The following is a 20,281-nucleotide window of genomic DNA, read 5'->3' on the forward strand; positions in this document are numbered from 1 at the left end:
AAGAAGATACAAGCACATGAAAAGATTCTCAACATGCACTAGGGAAATGCAAATTATGACCACAATAAGGTATCACTACACACCTAATAGAATGACTAAAATTTAAAAGACCCTACCAAGAGTTGCCTAGAATGAACAGCAACTAAAATTCTCATGAAGTGCTGGTGTAACTTAAAATGGCACAATCACTTTGTTAAACAGTTTGTCAGTTAATAAAAAATATAACTGTACACCTATCAAACCACCCACTCAACTCTTAATTATTTACTCACAAGAAAAGAAAACCAGTATCTACAACAAGACTTGTAAAAGAATATTTGTCTTTATTTATATTAGCCAAAAAACAGTAAACAAACTAAATGGCAAATGGATGAACAAATTTAGCGTACCCATACAATAAATTACTACTGAGAAATTAAAAGAAATGAAGTGTTGAGGTGGGCAAAAACACGAGTGAATGTCAAAATAAATACATTGAGTTGAAGATGCTAGACAAAAAAGAGTGCATACTATATGATGCCATCTATATTAAATTCGAGAATGTGCAAACTAACCCATAAAACAGGGGTTTGAATCATCATTCTGAAAGATACAATCCTGAACACCACAATCCCAAATGCTGAAATTCCAGAAGATCAAAAATGCCTAAAGTCCAAATTCCTACAGTCTAAACTCTCTAACGTCTAAAATCCCCCAAATCACAATCACAAAATACTTGCATCACGTTTGATTGACTTATTACCTTGTTATTGTCTAAATGCAGAAAAAAAAATTCAATTGAGTCCCCAAATCATAATGACGGATTTGGAATTAGATGTGATCAAAGCTTCTAAAAGTGAGTTTCAAAGTGTTGTCAATAAAGTTTGTTTTGCTCCATTCAACCCAATGCATTTGTTAGAAAATTCAGAGAAGTGGATTGGCCATGAGATAATGGCAATGATAAAAACTGCTGTTTAAAAATGTGCCATTTTCCTGCATTGACATTCCTTGTAGCTATGACCTCTCAAGAGATTTTAATTAATTGAAACCACATTTGCCTGAAGAAGCCAGTGAAGTCACTGACTGGCTTTAAAACAATTATGTGCATGGTAGGATGAGAAGGCACTTATGCAATGGTGTTGCTGTTTGATCACCAGTATTATTTCCAGCAAACTTGTGGTCTGTGTATGAGTACGTGCAAAGTGGGTTTTCAAGTGCCAAAAACAACATAGCAGCATAGCATAGAAGATAGAAACACTAGTTTCAGTGTATATCAAATCACAGAAGAATTTCACAAAGAGAAAGACCACATAGAAAATGAATGTGAGTGTATTCTCCAATGGCTATGTCAAAAAAGAAAAACAAAAAGGCAGCTATTTATCTTGTTGTAAGGCCTCAAAATATAGTTAATAATCATGAAGATCAGCAACCTCTTATGGACTGTCTGCATGCAATTACTCCTAATCTATCCCTGTCACCCCGTCATACACTTTTTTACATGTTGAATTTTCTTTTCAGCTTTTTATTTTCTCTTTTATTTCATTTTTTCCCACTATCTTAAATCGTCAGCATTAGTTTTTACAATTCACTGTGCTGTGTATTCCATCTCTGCATCATTTCCAATACTGGAGGCATAAGTTGTGTTGGACTATTAGTGAGTTCAAATTCATTTTATACAGTTTTTGCAAATGTGCATTATCATAAGGTTGACTGTATGTAAACATGATGCATATACATTAAAAAATGGAAACTTCCTTAGTAAGTGAAGAGATGTCCTTTTTGTACATCTGCATTTGTGACAGATAAAATTCACGAGACCTTGGGTCTTTGGAGGGCTGGCTCAGTGGTGATGCTGGCATTTGGTTGAGCTGGTCAAAAACTTCAGTTGTCCATCACAGTATTTCAGATGACTGCAATTATAAAGCTAGGTACACACAATTACCACCCATAGTAATAGGTTTTATACATTTTGGTTTTTTGACTATTTCTTTATGAATATAGTTCATCTGCTCATAACTACTATACCCATGTGACTGTCATTAGTATACCTCAGTGTTTATCCTTACAAAAATATGTATGTTATTGTTGCCTATTTTTTTGCATTTTTGCATAAAGTGATCTATGAAGTATTGTCATGCTTTTATATGTTTCTCAAATAAATCCATTTTAAAAAGATAAACAAATATATTTTTACACATCTTTAAAATTTTTTCCAAAATTTTATTTCTAGGATTTTGAGATTTGGGGATTTCAATATTTGGGATTATGTCATGCAGGATTGTGTCTTTTGGGACTGTAAACAGCTCCCACGGCAAAAAACCTATTAGACGTGCCAGAGGGACAGCACCGGAGAGAAGGAGAGTCAGAGAAGTTGGAGGGGAGAATTACAAAAAGGAAAAAGAAACTTTAGGGTGTGCTAAAATGTTCATTATACTGACTGTGATACTTTAATGTGTATACATATGTGTCATAACTTGCCAAATTTAATATTTTTAATATGCACAGTTTATTTCATGTCAATATACCTTGATGAAGGTATAAGTAAGTAAAATATTACTCACACAACATGCTGATGTGATAGCAAGTATGCTCTAAATTACAAAAAAAATACATAGTTCTCAAAATTAGAAGTGTTTTCAATACCTTTAAAAAATAATCAAACGTATTTACTACAAAATGTCAACATTAAGAGATTTCTTCCTGGCCTCTTAGTCACATTTAAACGTAAAATGTATATTTAAATGTAAAACATTTTTAATAAGTTTCTGAAGTTTTAACACCTTAGTGGAAAAAACTTATTCTTAATATACTTAAAAAACCCAAACGTCATGCCAAATAGCATTATTTTTGAGGTTTGAAGCCTTCCTCCTTGTAGATGTTTTCAAAGTGAATTTTTTTCTCCTAAGTAACCCATATTTTATACAACCAACATTCGTTTGACATTCTTACTCTTTAATGTACATTAGTTTGTGAAAACCTAATTAAACATTCTGAGTTAAATCAAAGCAAGGATGCAAGTAGATTATTTGATCTTTGTTCTCATTTTCCAAAATCGTAAGTCCAGCAAAGTAGTATATATGAAAATTTTCAGGACAAAATTTTTTAATAAGAAGCAAGATCTTTTATTTTACGATCTCTTTTCACGGTCTCTGCCATTTGCTGTAAGTCTTCTTCCAAAGGATATTTTTGCTTTAACGAACTCAGCGTCATAATCTCTATACATGTATAATAAATACACTTCCATTCTTTATTATTACCCATTGATAACATGATTAATGTGCCTTTCAAATACCAGTGACCCGCAGTGCAAATATAGAACACTCTACCTCACACCTCTAACCTCAGGCGCAAGCTGACCCTTTGTAGTCAGATTTTTAAAATCATTTGGCTATCTATCTTGCTCAGCATTTACTATGATTTCAGTTTGCATTGAAATGAGAAGTGCAAAGAGTTAAATAATCAATAACAGAGCTAGTATATTCTATTTTGTAGCATTAACATATCTTCATGTTTAAAGGCAGAATGCCATTCTTTCTCACTATTCCAACTACAAGTATTTAGAAGATGATTATCTTAAAGATCTTTAAGCATTTTTAAAAGTAGGCTAAATATTTTAAAAACAATTTTAATGTAAATGTCTTTAGACAGGCATGCACTCTCCAAGTAGTTGCATCTCCACCACTCTCTATAGCAAGCCAGTCATTTCACACATTTCTATGATGGCTGGTCCACAAGGCATTTCAGTTTTTCACACCTAATGTATAAAGCATTAGAAGTTTTAGATTGAAAGACTGTTAGAGTTTAAAGGATCTTAGAAATATACGCCCAACCTTCTCACTTTACTAGTGAGACACAGATAAAAGATTTGTTCAACACTAAACATTAAATTAGCAGCAGAATAGCAGATAAATCAAACTTTCTCACTCCTAATATTCCTTTTCCATTACAATACTCTAGTCTTTCTAGTTTAAGGTCTTAAACCTAAATTTTTCTCCCCATATAATGTAAGCTTCAAGAGAGTGGGCTATTTATCTCTGAAGTCAAAAACAATCAGAACCTTCAAACAAAAAAGTGATTATTAATTTTTGATAAATATATGGGTGATGCTTAGTCAGAAGTTGTATGAGCAGCAGGAGAATTAATATTAACTGACTTAAGTTACTTCCCAGGTATTTCATATATGTAATTGCATTGAACCCTTCCAAAAACTGCAGGAGAGAAGGTATTGCCCCATTTTATAGATGAGTAAATTAAATATAGTAGGTGACAGTATATACAGTGTGCCTGATTCTAAAATCTCATACTCTGTTCACTACAATGGTCTATAGCTATAACGCAAAGAACCAGTAGTGACATGCTTGGTTTTAACATATTTATGATGTCTACACAACATAATAAGAGCACTTGTAATATGGTAGACATTGTGGGTAAATTTTTGTGGCTTTAGTGCTATTATCTTACTAAAATGGAGATTTTTATCCTCATTTTCCAGATAAGAAAATGAGGCAAGACAAATGTTAAAACTTGCTTAAAGTCAAACTAGGACATGGCAGGATCAGACAGCCATGCAAGGAAGTTGGCTCCAGCGTTCATGCCTATGACCAGTACACTGAACTACTGCATAGACCAAAATGATGGTTCTGAAAGGATGGTTCCCTGAAGAGCAGCAGCAGCAGCAGCGTCACCTGATAATTTGTTAGAAAAACAAGTTATTGGGCACCACCCAGACCTATTGAATCAGAATCTGTGGGGCTAACACTGAGCATTCAGTATCTTAACAGCCTTCTGATGCACACTAAAGTTTGAGAACCACTGAAATGAAAAACATGATATAATTGTTTTTAAGATGCTTTTACTCACCTTTTCATATATACACTTCTAGAATTTTTGTAAGCATGTACATACTTTCAAAAATATATATCAACCTGTACTGTTTTGTCATTTTTTCTCTAATTGATGTGCCATGAACATTTTTGTATATTGATAGTATTTTTCAAGATCATAACTTTCAATAGCAGCTTAGTACTCTTTCTTTTTTTTTTTTTTTTTTTTTTTTGAGACGGAGTCTTGCTCTGTAGCCCGGGCTGGAGTGCAGTGGCCGGATCTCAGCTCACTGCAAGCTCCGCCTCCCGGGTTTAGGCCATTCTCCTGCCTCAGCCTCCGGAGTAGCTGGGACTACAGGCGCCCGCCACCTCGCCCGGCTAGTTTTTTGTATTTTTAGTAGAGACGGGGTTTCACCGTGTTAGCCAGGATGGTCTCGATCTCCTGACCTCATGATCCGCCCGTCTCGGCCTCCCAAAGTGCTGGGATTACAGGCTTGAGCCACCGCGCCCGGCCAGTACTCTTTCAAATGCACTTAACTTACTAGTGAAGTCCCTGTTGTGTCAAGAACCACGAAGAGTCTAAGATTTTTACCCCACTTGTAAGCTAACAAGTTAACTTGTTACTGATTCACAGATGGTGACAGAAGACACAAGACTGTAAGTAGGAGAAAAAAGATTTTATCACTCACAGGACAGCAAGAAATAGAATCATATGCATATTTCCATTGTCCTCCCCTCCCATCAAGTCCCAGGAAGGTGTACCATGCTTTCAGCTGACACCTGTATACAAAAAAAAAAAAAAAAAAAAAAGATTGCATTACAAGAGAAGAACCTGGGACCAAAAGTCTGAGGCTTTTTGACAAGCTGCCAGTCACTGTAGCCAGCAACACGTAAGCCAGGCTTTCTCCTCTGAAGGTATGTGCTGTTATAAATTACACAGTGGTCAGGTTGTGGTCATCTTGACCTACTCATTTGACTGTGTGACTAGCTGCATAAGCTACTCAGAACACAAAACATATAAGCCTTGCAATCTGGAACACTTTCCAAGAATGTGGAGGAATACTCAGGACCTGTGGAGGATACCTCTCTCAACAATTGTTGGACATTTCGAGTATTTTAAATTTTTTATTGTTTTAAATAATGTCACGGTAAACCATCATGTGCTTAAAATTCTTAATTTCTTGTTATTTATTTAGGATACATTCCTGGAAATAAAATTGTATGGTCAAAAGTATCTTTCTCTCAGCTTTGACTAATACTTCACTTAGATTATGTGAGGCCGGGCACGGTGGCTCAAGCCTGTAATCCCAGCACTTTGGGAGGCCGAGACGGGCAGATCACGAGGTCAGGAGATCGAGACTATCCTGGCTAATACGGTGAAACCCCATCTCTACTAAAAAATACAAAAAAACTAGCCAGGCGAGGTGGCGGGGGCCTGTAGTCCCAGCTACTCGGGAGGCTGAGGCAGGAGAACGGCATGAACCTGGGAGGCGGAGCTTGCAGTGAGCTGAGATCCGGCCACTGCACTCCAGCCTGGGTGACAGAGTGAAACTCCATCTCAAAAAAAAAAAAAGAAAAAAAAAAAAGAGATTATGTGAAAAACCCCATTTTGTGCAAATTCTTACCAACACTAGGTAGTTTTCTGTATTATTAAAATTTGGAATGTCTTTTTTAAAAAATCACATTATTAATGCTAATCATAATTAGCACTCTTTGGTTATCACTAAAGTAAACTTTTTAATACATGTATTAGAATTTGTATTTCTTCTGTGTGTTACCTGTAATAGTATTTGCCATTTTTTCTTAAGATTATATATTTGAGGGGGGCGGAGCAAGATGGCTGAATAGGAACAGCTCCAGTCTCCAACTCCCAGCGCGAGCGACACAGAAGACCGGTGATTTCTGCATTTTCAACTGAGGTACTGGGTTCATCTCACTGGGGAGTGCCTGACGATCGGTGCTGGTCAGCTGCTGCAGCCCGACCAGCGAGAGCTGAAGCAGGGTGAGGCATTGCCTCACCTGGGAAGCACAAGGGGGAAGGGAATCCCTTTTCCTAGCCAGGGGAACTGAGACACACAACACCTGGAAAATCGGGTAACTCCCACCCCAATACTGCGCTTTAAGCAAACAGGCACACCAGGAGATCATACCCCACACCTGGCCGGGAGGGTCCCACACCCACGGAGCCTCCCTCATTGCTAGCACAGCAGTCTGTGATCTACCGGCAAGGCAGCAGCGAGGCTGGGGGAGGGGCGCCCGCCATTGCTGAGGCTTAAGTAGGTAAACAAAGCTGCTGGGAAGCTCAAACTGGGTGGAGCTCACAGCAGCTCAAGGAAACCTGCCTGTCTCTGTAGACTCCACCTCTGGGGACAGGGCAATAACAAACGCAGCCGAAACCTCTGCAGACGCAAACGATTCTGTCTGACAGCTTTGAAGAGAGCAGTGGATCTCCCAACACGGAGGTTGAGATCTGAGAAGGGACAGACTCCCTGCTCAAGTGGGTCCCTGACCCCTGAGTAGCCTAACTGGGAGACATCCCCCACTAGGGGCAGTCTGACACCCCACACCTCACAGGGTGGAGTACCCCCCTGAGAGGAAGCTTCCAAAGCAAGAATCAGACAGGTACACTCGCTGTTCAGAAATATTCTATCTTCTGCAGCCTCTGCTGCTGATACCCAGGCAAACAGGGTCTGAAGTGGACCTCAAGCAATTTCCAACAGACCTACAGCTGAGGGTCCTGACTGTTAGAAGGAAAACTATCAAACAGGAAAGACACCTACACCAAAACCCCATCAGTATGTCACCATCATCAAAGACCAGAGGCAGATAAAACCACAAAGATGGGGAAAAAGCAGGGCAGAAAAGCTGGAAATTCAAAAAATAAGAGCGCATCTCCCCCGGCAAAGGAGCGCAGCTCATCGCCAGCAACGGATCAAAGCTGGACGGAGAATAACTTTGACGAGATGAGAGAAGAAGGCTTCAGTCCATCAAATTTCTCAGAGCTAAAGGAGGAATTACGTACCCAGTGCAAAGAAACTAAAAATCTTGAAAAAAAAGTGGAAGAATTGATGGCTAGAGTAATTAATGCAGAGAAGGTCATAAACAAAATGAAAGAGATGAAAATCATGACACGAGAAATACGTGACAAATGCACAAGCTTCAGTAACCGACTCGATCAACTGGAAGAAAGAGTATCTGCGATTGAGGATCAAATGAATGAAATGAAGCGAGAAGAGAAACCAAAAGAACAAAGAAGAAAAAGAAATGAACAAAGCCTGCAAGAAGTATGGGATTATGTAAAAAGACCAAATCTACGTCTGATTGGGGTGCCTGAAAGTGAGGGGGAAAATGGAACCAAGTTGGAAAACACTCTTCAGGATATCATCCAGGAGAACTTCCCCAACCTAGTAGGGCAGGCCAACATTCAAATCCAGGAAATACAGAGAACGCCACAAAGATACTCCTCGAGAAGAGCAACTCCAAGACACATAATTGCCAGATTCACCAAAGTTGAAATGAAGGAAAAAATCTTAACGGCAGTCAGAGAGAAAGGTCGGGTTACCCACAAAGGGAAGCCCATCAGACTAACAGCAGATCTCTCGGCAGAAACTCTACAAGCCAGAAGAGAGTGGGGGCCAATATTCAACATTCTTAAAGAAAAGAATTTTAAACCCAGAATTTCATATCCAGCCAAACTAAGTTTCATAAGTGAAGGAGAAATAAAATCCTTTACAGATAAGCAAATGCTTAGAGATTTTGTGACCACTAGGCCTGCCTTACAAGAGACCCTGAAGGAAGCACTAAACATGGAAAGGAACAACCGGTACCAGCCATTGCAAAAACATGCCAAAATATAAAGGCCATCAAGGCTAGGAAGAAACTGCATCAACTAATGAGCAAAATAACCAGTTAATATCATAATGACAGGATCAAGTTCACACATAACAATCTTAACCTTAAATGTAAATGGACTAAATGCTCCAATTAAAAGACACAGACTGGCAAACTGGATAAAGAGTCAAGACCCATCAGTCTGCTGTATTCAGGAGACCCATCTCACACACAGAGACATACATAGGCTCAAAATAAAGGGATGGAGGAAGATTTACCAAGCAAATGGAGAACAAAAAAAAGCGGGGGTTGCAATACTAGTCTCTGATAAAACAGACTTTAAACCATCAAAGATCAAAAGAGACAAAGAAGGCCATTACATAATGGTAAAGGGATCAATTCAACAGGAAGAGCTAACTATCCTAAATATATATGCACCCAATACAGGAGCACCCAGATTCATAAAGCAAGTCCTTAGAGACTTACAAAGAGACTTAGACTCCCATACAATAATAATGGGAGACTTCAACACTCCACTGTCAACATTAGACAGATCAACGAGACAGAAAGTTAACAAGGATTTCCAGGAATTGAACTCATCTCTGCAGCAAGCAGACCTAATAGACATCTATAGAACTCTCCACCCCAAATCAACAGAATATACATTCTTCTCAGCACCACATCGTACTTACTCCAAAATCGACCACGTAATTGGAAGTAAAGCACTCCTCAGCAAATGTACAAGAACAGAAATTATAATAAACTGTCTCTCAGGCCACAGTGCAATCAAACTAGAACTCAGGACTAAGAAACTCAATCAAAACCGCTCAACTACATGGAAACTGAATAACCTACTCCTGAATGACTACTGGGTACATAACGAAATGAAGGCAGAAATAAAGATGTTCTTTGAAACCAATGAGAACAAAGATACAACATACCAGAATCTCTGGGACACATTTAAAGCAGTGTGTAGAGGGAAATTTATAGCACTAAATGCCCACAAGAGAAAGCAGGAAAGATCTAAAATTGACACTCTAACATCGCAATTAAAAGAACTAGAGAAGCAAGAGCAAACACATTCGAAAGCTAGCAGAAGGCAAGAAATAACTAAGATCAGAGCAGAACTGAAGGAGATAGAGACACAAAAAACTCTCCAAAAAATCAATGAATCCAGGAGTTGGTTTTTTGAAAAGATCAACAAAATTGACAGACCACTAGCAAGACTAATAAAGAAGAAAAGAGAGAGGAATCAAATCGACGCAATTAAAAATGATAAAGGGGATATCACCACCGACCCCACAGAAATACAAACTACCATCAGAGAATACTATAAACAACTCTACGCAAATAAACTGGAAAATCTAGAAGAAATGGATAATTTCCTGGACACTTACACTCTTCCAAGACTAAACCAGGAAGAAGTTGAATCCCTGAATAGACCAATAGCAGGCTCTGAAATTGAGGCAATAATTAATAGCCTACTAACCAAAAAAAGTCCAGGACCAGATGGATTCACAGCTGAATTCTACCAGAGGTACAAGGAGGAGTTGGTACCATTCCTTCTGAAACTATTCCAATCAATAGAAAAAGAGGGAATCCTCCCTAACTCATTTTATGAGGCCAACATCATCCTGATACCAAAGCCTGGCAGAGACACAACAAAAAAAGAGAATTTTAGACCAATATCCCTGATGAACATCGATGCAAAAATCCTCAATAAAATACTGGCAAACCGGATTCAGCAACACATCAAAAAGCTTATCCACCATGATCAAGTGGGCTTCATCCCTGGGATGCAAGGCTGGTTCAACATTCGCAAATCAATAAACATAATCCAGCATATAAACAGAACCAAAGACAAGAACCACATGATTATCTCAATAGATGCAGAAAAGGCTTTTGACAAAATTCAACAGCCCTTCATGCTAAAAACGCTCAATAAATTCAGTATTGATGGAACGTACCTCAAAATAATAAGAGCTATTTATGACAAACCCACAGCCAATATCATACTGAATGGGCAAAAACTGGAAAAATTCCCTTTGAAAACTGGCACAAGACAGGGATGCCCTCTCTCACCACTCCTATTCAACATAGTGTTGGAAGTTCTGGCTAGGGCAATTAGGCAAGAGAAAGAAATCAAGGGTATTCAGTTAGGAAAAGAAGAAGTCAAACTGTCCCTGTTTGCCGATGACATGATTGTATATTTAGAAAACCCCATTGTCTCAGCCCAAAATTTCCTTAAGCTGATAAGCAACTTCAGCAAAGTCTCAGGATACAAAATTAATGTGCAAAAATCACAAGCATTCTTATACACCAGTAACAGACAAACAGAGAGCCAAATCAGGAATGAACTTCCATTCACATTGCTTCAAAGAGAATAAAATACCAAGGAATCCAACTTACAAGGGATGTAAAGGACCTCTTCAAGGAGAACTACAAACCACTGCTCAGTGAAATAAAAGAGGACACAAACAAATGGAAGAACATACCATGCTCATGGATAGGAAGAATCAATATCGTGAAAATGGCCATACTGCCCAAGGTAATTTATAGATTCAATGCCATCCCCATCAAGCTACCAATGACTTTCTTCACAGAATTGGAAAAAACTGCTTTAAAGTTCATATGGAACCAAAAAAGAGCCCGCATCTCCAAGACAATCCTAAGTCAAAAGAACAAAGCTGGAGGCATCACGCTACCTGACTTCAAACTATACTACAAGGCTACAGTAACCAAAACAGCATGGTACTGGTACCAAAACAGAGATATAGACCAATGGAACAGAACAGAGTCCTCAGAAATAATACCACACATCTACAGCCATCTGATCTTTGACAAACCTGAGAGAAACAAGAAATGGGGAAAGGATTCCCTATTTAATAAATGGTGCTGGGAAAATTGGCTAGCCATAAGTAGAAAGCTGAAACTGGATCCTTTCCTTACTCCTTATACGAAAATTAATTCAAGATGGATTAGAGACTTAAATGTTAGACCTAATACCATAAAAATCCTAGAGGAAAACCTAGGTAGTACCATTCAGGACATAGGCATGGGCAAAGACTTCATGTCTAAAACACCAAAAGCAACGGCAGCAAAAGCCAAAATTGACAAATGGGATCTCATTAAACTAAAGAGCTTCTGCACAGCAAAAGAAACTACCATCAGAGTGAACAGGCAACCTACAGAATGGGGAAAATTTTTGCAATCTACTCATCTGACAAAGGGCTAATATCCAGAACCTACAAAGAACTCAAACAAATTTACAAGAAAAAAACAAACAACCCCATCAAAAAGTGGGCAAAGGATATGAACAGACATTTCTCAAAAGAAGACATTCATACAGCCAACAGACACATGAAAAAATGCTCATCATCACTGGCCATCAGAGAAATGCAAATGAAAACCACAATGAGATACCATCTCACACCAGTTAGAATGGCGATCATTAAAAAGTCAGGAAACAACAGGTGCTGGAGAGGATGTGGAGAAATAGGAACACTTTTACACTGTTGGTGGGATTGTAAACTAGTCCAACCATTATGGAAAACAGTATGGCGATTCCTCAAGGATCTAGAACTAGATGTACCATATGACCCAGCCATCCCATTACTGGGTATATACCCAAAGGATTATAAATTATGCTGCTATAAAGACACATGCACACGTATGTTTATTGCGGCACTATTCACAATAGCAAAGACTTGGAATCAACCCAAATGTCTATCAGTGACAGATTGGATTAAGAAAATGTGGCACATATACACCATGGAATACTATGCAGCCATCAAAAAGGATGAGTTTGTGTCCTTTGTAGGGACATGGATGCAGCTGGAAACCATCATTCTTAGCAAACTATCACAAGAACAGAAAACCAAACACCGCATGTTCTCACTCATAGGTGGGAACTGAACAATGAGATCACTTGGACTCAGGAAGGGGAACATCACACACCGGGGCCTATCATGGGGAGGGGGGAGGGGGGAGGGATTGCATTGGGAGTTATACCTGATGTAAATGACGAGTTGATGGGTGCAGCACACCAACATGGCACAAGTATACATATGTAACAAACCTGCACGTTATGCACATGTACCCTACAACTTAAAGTATAATAATAATAAATAAATTTAAAAAAAAAAAGATTATATATTTGAATTATACATAATTGACATATTTTAATAATCCTCATAAGCTTCTCCCTTATTATATGTGAACACCACAAATACATTATCTATATATGTCTACAATTATTATAATAATAATCTGCTGAAAGATTGATTTTCTAATTATTGCTAAAAGACCACACCACTGCAAATTTTTTTTAGCATTTCTTTAGGTAAACTACAATTAGAAAAATCCACTTTTGAAAGATCACTCTGCCGATCAAATAAAGCATTTTTTTCAATATAATTTGGTATTGAGAGTTCTTAGTAGATTCAATAAGAGTTCAGTAGGAGGACTACAGGAAAGTTTCAATAAGTTTTTGTTGTAAATTTGCATAGATCTTTCTTTGTTAATGCTTTGGTACTGATGGTTCTTCCTCATTTCTGCCAGCAGTCAGTCCTATTTTAATGTAAGCCCATGATTTCAAAAATAAGAATTTGCACTGGCTACCAAAATCTTATTTTAACACATATGTATCAGTTTACTCTCTGCAGTAAAAGTATGAATATATTTCTTAAGGATATTTTGTTCTTTGTGGTGTCCTCTGTTACTTGTGGTTCTTATTTCCACTTTGTGACATAACCCTGCAAACTACAGTAGAACTGTACATAAAGGAGCTATACAGAACAGGGAAGTATTATTATAAGTGAACATCTAAATGACTCTTCTCAGCTCTGCTCATCCTCCCAGTTCTGATCTGCCATCTTTATTCTTAAACCCATTGATTCTCTCTACATTTCTTCCCTGAGCCTTTTCATGGCTGACAACAGCACCATCCTAGCACCAGTCGCACTCCACGTAAAAATGCAACCACCAAAATAAAAATAAACTGCAAAAGTGCTTTTAGGAAAGAATTTGTGATGTTCCACTAAACTGCACTATTGTTCAGTCTTCATGCCCATAATTCTAACAGTTTCTAAATGGTCTTCTCATCCTCCTTCAGAATGAACCATATACTTCCTGAAGACTACAGTTCATAAAAGAAATCTTCATGAGGTAGTGCTATAATGGAAATACTGATACATTTTAGCCTTCATACAAGATCAATGGTCTCGTGAGCCAGTATTGACCTTAATATTATTTTCTATAATACTTACCTAGGATCAATAAATCTTGATTGTTGATACCAGCTTCAGTCACTATCTGCCTATTACAGTTGGAATACAAATAACTAAGCAGTTTTTTAAGTGAATATCATTAGCAGAATTTGTGTTTTCTTATTAAGGTATTGTAAATCTTGGTAAAGATTTACAAATAAATTAAAAATGTCCTAAGTCAAAAATTACTTAATTTTGGAGAATCAAGTCATTTCTTTCTGTTGTATAACAAGTATGGAACATTCTATCTGGGAATGATTACAAAAGTCAAAAAGAGAATAGCATGCTCATATTAAATTATTTGTCATGAAATGTGCCTGAGTGCATTAAAAATCCAAAGAGTTGGTCCCAGTCACCCAGCAAGTAGGAAGAAGGCCTCTGGCATGCAGCTGAGCCAAAGCTGGATGGGCAGGTATGAGAACAAATACAGCAATGGCACTGTGGACACAGGCCTGGAGGGTATGGTGTCACTCTGGAAAAGCCATGAGTTACAACCTTTCAGGTTACACGTGACCAAGATTGCTGGGTGGGCATGCAGGGGCAGTCAGGGTACCTCTGCAGACTCATTTTGCACTGTGTAGTTTCCGCATTAGGAGGACCACATGAAAGTGTAAAACAAGTCTAGGTTGGGGTTGTGAGATCACTGAGGGGGTGTGCACTGTATGCATATAGCTGAGGCTCATGATGCAACTTCAGCAGCATAAACAAAACATAGCACACCAGACCCAGTAGAACATCCCTTACCCTAGTAACATCCCTCCAGCCTAATCTACTAACAAAGCTTGACATTATGCTCATTTTAAAAGAGGAAAAGAAATTCCAACCAAAAATTTTATACCCAGACAAATTAAGTTTCATAAGTGTAGGAGAAATAAAATACCTTCCAAACAAGTAATGGTAAGGGAATTCATTACCACCAGACTTGCCTAAAAAGAAGTCTTTAAGAAAGTGGTAAACATGGATATTACAGACCATTACTGGCCACCACGAAAAAACAATGGTCTATATATGTGCTTATGTTCATAGACCATTGACACTATAAAGCAACTATGCAATCAAGTCTGCATAACAACCATCTAATAAAAAAATGACAGGTTCAAATCTGCACATATCAGTAATAGTCTTGAATGTAAATGGGCTAAAGGACCCACTTAAAAGGCACAGAGTGGTAAGCAGGATGTCAAAGGAAGACCGAACTATATGCTGTCTTCAAGAGACCCATCTCATACAATGATGCCCATAGGCGCAAAGTAAAGAGATGAAGAAAAATTTACAAAGCAAATGGAAAACAGAAAGGGCTAGAGTTGCTATTCTAATTTCAGACAAAACAGATTTTAAACCAACAATGATTTAAAAAAACAAAGAAGGGCATTACATAATGGTGAAGGGTTCAATTCAATGAGAAGACTTAACTATTCTAAATATATATGCATCCAACACAGAGCACTCAGATTCATAAAACAAGTCCTTAGAGACCTACAAAGAGACTAAGATAACCACACAATCATGGTGGGAGATTTCAATTCCCCACTGACAGTACTAAACAGATCATTAAGACAGAAAAGTAACAAAGATATTTGGGACCTGAACTCAGCACTTCACCAAACTGACCTAACAGACATCTACAGAACACTCCACCTAACAAAAACAGAACATACAATCTTCTCAGCTGCACATGGGACATGCTCTAAAATCAACTACACACTTAGCTATAAGGCAAATCTCGACAAATTTTTAAAAAATGACACCAACCACATTCTTGGATCACAGTGCAACAAAAATAGAAATTAATATCAAAAATATCTCTCTAAAATCATACAATTAGATGAAAATTAAATTAAACAATAGGCCCCTGAATGACTTTTTGGCAAACAATGAAATTAAAACAGAAATCAAAAAACTCTTTGAAATTAATGAAAATGGAGATACAACATACTAGAATCTCTGGGACACAGCAAAAACAGTGTTAAGAGGAAAGTATATAGTGCTAAATATCCATATTAAAAAGTTACAAAGATCTCAAATTAACAACCTACTATCACAACTAGAGGAACTAGAAAAACAAGAGCAAGCCAAATCCAAATCTAGCAGAAAAAAAGAAATCATGAAAATCAGAGCTGAACTGAATGAAATGGAGATTAGAAAAAATATGCAAAAGATCAATGAAACCAAAGGTTGATTCTTAATAAATAAATAAGACTGATAGACCACTAGCTAGACTAATTTAAAAAAGAGAGAAGATAAAAATAAGCACAATCAAAATTGACAAAGAAGACGTTACCACTGTTGCTACAGAAATACAGAAAACCCTCAGAGATTATTACAAACACCTGTATGTGCACAAACAGAAAACCTAGAGGAAACGGATAAAGTCCTGGAAACACACGACCTCCCAATATTGAACTAAGGAGAAATGGAAACTCTGAACAACCAATAATGAGTTCTGAAATTGAATCAGTAATATAAAAAAAAAAAAAATGCTACCAATCAGTAAAAGCCCTGGACCAGACAGATACACGGCCAAATTCCACCAGATGTAGAAAGAAATGCTGATACCAATCCTACTGAAACTATTACAAAAAATCAAAGAGAAGTGACTCCTTCCTACCTCATTCTATGAGACCAGTATGATCCAGATACTGAAACCTGGCAGAGACACAATGAAAAAAAAGAAAACTTCAGACCAATAACCCTGATGAATATAGATTTTAAAATCCTCAACAAATACTAGCAAACTAAATCTGGCAGCACACCAAAAAGTTAACCCACCACGATCAAGTAGGCTTTATTCCTGAGATGCAAGGTTGGTGTAATCTATACAAATCAATAAATGTGATTCATCACATAAACAGAACTAAAAACAAAAACTACATTACCTCTCAACAGGTGCAGAAAAGGCTCTCCACAAAATCCAACATCCCTTCATGCTAAAAATCACTAACAAACTAGGCATTGAAGGAACATACCTCAAAATAATAAGAGCTATCTATTACAAACCCAGAGCCAACATCATATAAACAGGCAAAAGCTGAAAGCATTCCACTTAACTGGAACAAGACAAGGATGCCCACTCTCACTACTTCTATTCAACAAAGTACAGGAAGCCCCAGTCAGAGCAATCAGGCAAGAGAAAGAAATAAAAGGCATCCAAGTAGGAAGAGAGGAAATCAAACCACCCCTGCTTGCAGACAATATGGATTTACACCTAGAAAACCCCATAACCTCTGCCCAAATGCTCGAACTGATAAACTAACTTCGGCAAAGTTGCAGGATACAAAATCAATGTACAAAAATCAGTAGCATTTCTGTACACCAACAACAGCTAAGCTGAGGGCCAAATCAAGAATGCAATCCCATTCACGATTGCCACAGAAAGGATAAATTACCTAGGGATACAGCCAACCAGGAAGGTGAAAGGTCTCTACAATGAATTACAAAATACTGCTCAAAGAAATCAGAAATGACACAACCAAATGAAAAAACATTCCATGCTCAAGGATAGGAAGAATTAATATTGTTAAAATGGCCATACAGCCAAAAGCAATTGACAGATTCAGTGTTATTCCTATCAAACAACTAATGACATGGTTCACAGAATTAGAAGAACTGTTGACTGAAACTCATTTAGAACCAAAAAAGAGCCTGGCTAACAGCCAAGGCAATCCAAATCAAAAACAGACAAACCTGGAGGCATCACACTAACCAACTTCAAACTATACTACAAGTCTACAATAACCAAAACAGCATAGTTCTGGGTATAAAAACAGACACAGAGACTACTGGAACAAGATAGAGAACCCAGAAATAAAGCTATACACGTACAACCATCTTGTCTTTGAAAAAGCTGACAACAACAAGCAATGGAGAAAGGACACCTTATTCAATAAATGGCTCAGGGATGACTGGCTAGCCATATGCAGAAGATTTTAGCTGGACCCCTACCTTTCACCATATACAAAAATCAGCTCAAGGTGGATCAAAGACTTTAATGTAAAAACCCAAAACCACAAAAACCCTAGAAGAAAACCTAGAGTATAACATTCTTGACATAGGCCCTGGCAAAGACTTCATGATGCAGACTCCAAAAGCAATTTCAAAAATAAAAATTGACAAGCAGGACCTAATTAAAGAGTTTCTGAACAGCAAAAGAAACTTAATAAACAGAAAACCTACAGACTGGGAGAAAATATTTGCAAACTAAGCATCTGACAAAGTTCTAATATCCAGAATCTATAAGGAACATAAATCACAAGCAAAAACCAAACAACCCTATTTAAAAATGGGCAAAGGATATGAACAGATACTTCTCAAAAGAAGAAACACACGCAATCAAAAAGCATATGAAAAAAAGCTCAGTATCACTAATCATCAGAGAAAGGCAAACCAAAACCACAATGAGATACCATCTCACACAGTCAGCATGGATATTGTTAAAAAGTCAAAAAATAACAGATGCTTGTAGAGAAAATGGAACACTTACACATTGCTGATGGGAATGTAAATTAGATCAGTCACTGTGGAAAGCAGTCTGGAGATTTCTGAAAGAAATTAAAATAGAAATGTCATTTGACCTAGAAATACCATTGTTGGGTACATACCAAAGGGATATAAAGGGTTCTACCATAAAGACACATGCACATGTATGTTCATTGCAGCATTATTGACAATAATGAAGACACTGAATCAATCTAAATGCCCCAACAGTGGTGGACTGAATAAAGAAAATATACTTCTACACCATGGACTACTATGTAGCCATTAAAAAAAAACTGAGAGCATGTCCTTTGCAGCAACATGGCTAATCTAATTTACATTCCCACCAACAGCATATAATCATTCCCTTTTCTCTGCAACCTTGTCAGCATCTGTTATTTTTGATTTTTAATAATATTAATACTTATGCTGACTGGTAGGAGATTGTATCTTATTTTGCTTTTGACTTGTATTTCCCTAATGATTAATGATATTGAGCTTTTTTTCATATGCTTATTTGTTATATGTATGTCTTCTTTTGGAAGTGTCTGTTCATGTTCTTTAGTCACTTTTTAATAGGATTGTTTGTTTTTGATTTATGTTGTTGTTGATTTATGTTTCTTACAGGTTCTGGATATTAGACCTTCATCAGATGCATAGTTTTTCCTTTGTAACAACATGGATGGAGGCTATTATCCTAACTGAATTAATGCAGGAACAGGAAACCAAACGCTACCTGTTCCCACTTATAAGTGGGAGCTAAACACTGAGTACACATGGACACAAGGAAGGGAACAATAAATACCAGGGCCTGCTTGGAAGTGGAGGGTGGGAGGAGGGTGAGGATTGAAAAACTACCCATTGGGTGTTATGCTGATTACCTAGGTGACAAAACCATCTGTAAAACAAGCCCCAGTATCTACAATTTTCCTATGGAACAAACTTTCACATGTACCCCTTAAATCTAAAAGTTCAAAAGAAAAAAAAGATTCCAGTCCATTATATTGGAGCAGGTACTGAGGGTTAATTTGGAGCTGAGAGGCATAAAGTTGATAACCATGTTGCTGAACACATTGACACTTTGGTCATTGTTATTTATCCCTTTGAAAATTGTTCTTGTCATAATCATATTTTTCTCATGGAATACTTTTATATCTATTGTTTCTACAAATCCTTTACATGTTAACAATGCCAATTTAAATAGCTCATCATTTATATTTTGTTTATAGATTTTGGACATAGCAAAGCATTAAGTTTTATGTAGAAAAACTGTATTTTTTTTCTTTTGTCTAAATATCTTTTGTCTATATGCTTAAACTTTTCCTATTAAGATCAGACAAATAATCGCCTACATTATCTTCTGCTCTACTTTCTTTTTATTTAAAATTTAAACCCCATAGGGAATTCTTTGATATATGATATGAAATAGTAATCTAATTTTATTCTTCCCCAAGTGTTTTCCAATTATCTCGAAGGCTAAAAGAGCTATTTTTCCTTCTAATTGTCTTTATTTTATGTCAAATTATTAAATAATTGATGTTTACAGAAACAAAAATTGATTTTATATATACCTATGAACCCGTCACATATATGTAACAGATGTTACCAACATCACACATATGTAACAAACTACATGTTACAATGTAGTCATAAATTTTTAAAGGAAATAAAATGTTATATACAGAGCTATAACCCCCCTCTGTTCTCTGTTTTTTCCTTTCCTTTTTTTTGAAATGGAGTTTCACTCTGTTGCCCAAGCTAGGGTGCAGTGGTGTGATCTTGGCTCACTGAACCCTTGCCTCTCGGGTTCAGGAGATTTTCCTGCCTCAGCCTACGAGGGGCTGAGATTACTGGCACCCACCATCACACCCAGCGAATTGTTGTATTTTTAGTAGAGATGGGGTTTTG

General features: G+C 37.3%; 1 protein-coding gene across 9 annotated transcripts in view; it reads right to left on the reverse strand.

Moving 5' to 3' along the window:
• The window catches only part of LOC105477512 (zona pellucida like domain containing 1), a 310,970-nt gene that overhangs the window by 150,682 nt on the left and 140,007 nt on the right, over window positions 1-20,281 (reverse strand). For 8 of the 9 annotated variants that reach the window (XM_071092501.1, XM_071092504.1, XM_071092503.1 and 5 more), the window contains one exon: window positions 18,381-18,438. The gene's annotated coding sequence lies outside the window, so the exon portion shown is untranslated. Of the gene's footprint in view, window positions 1-5,464; window positions 5,583-18,380; window positions 18,439-20,281 lie in introns of those variants that run through there. The other variant, XR_984737.2, reaches the window with a different exon arrangement.

Source organism: Macaca nemestrina, chromosome 2 (assembly GCF_043159975.1).
Source record: "Macaca nemestrina isolate mMacNem1 chromosome 2, mMacNem.hap1, whole genome shotgun sequence".
Classification (NCBI taxonomy): Eukaryota; Metazoa; Chordata; class Mammalia; order Primates; family Cercopithecidae; genus Macaca; species Macaca nemestrina.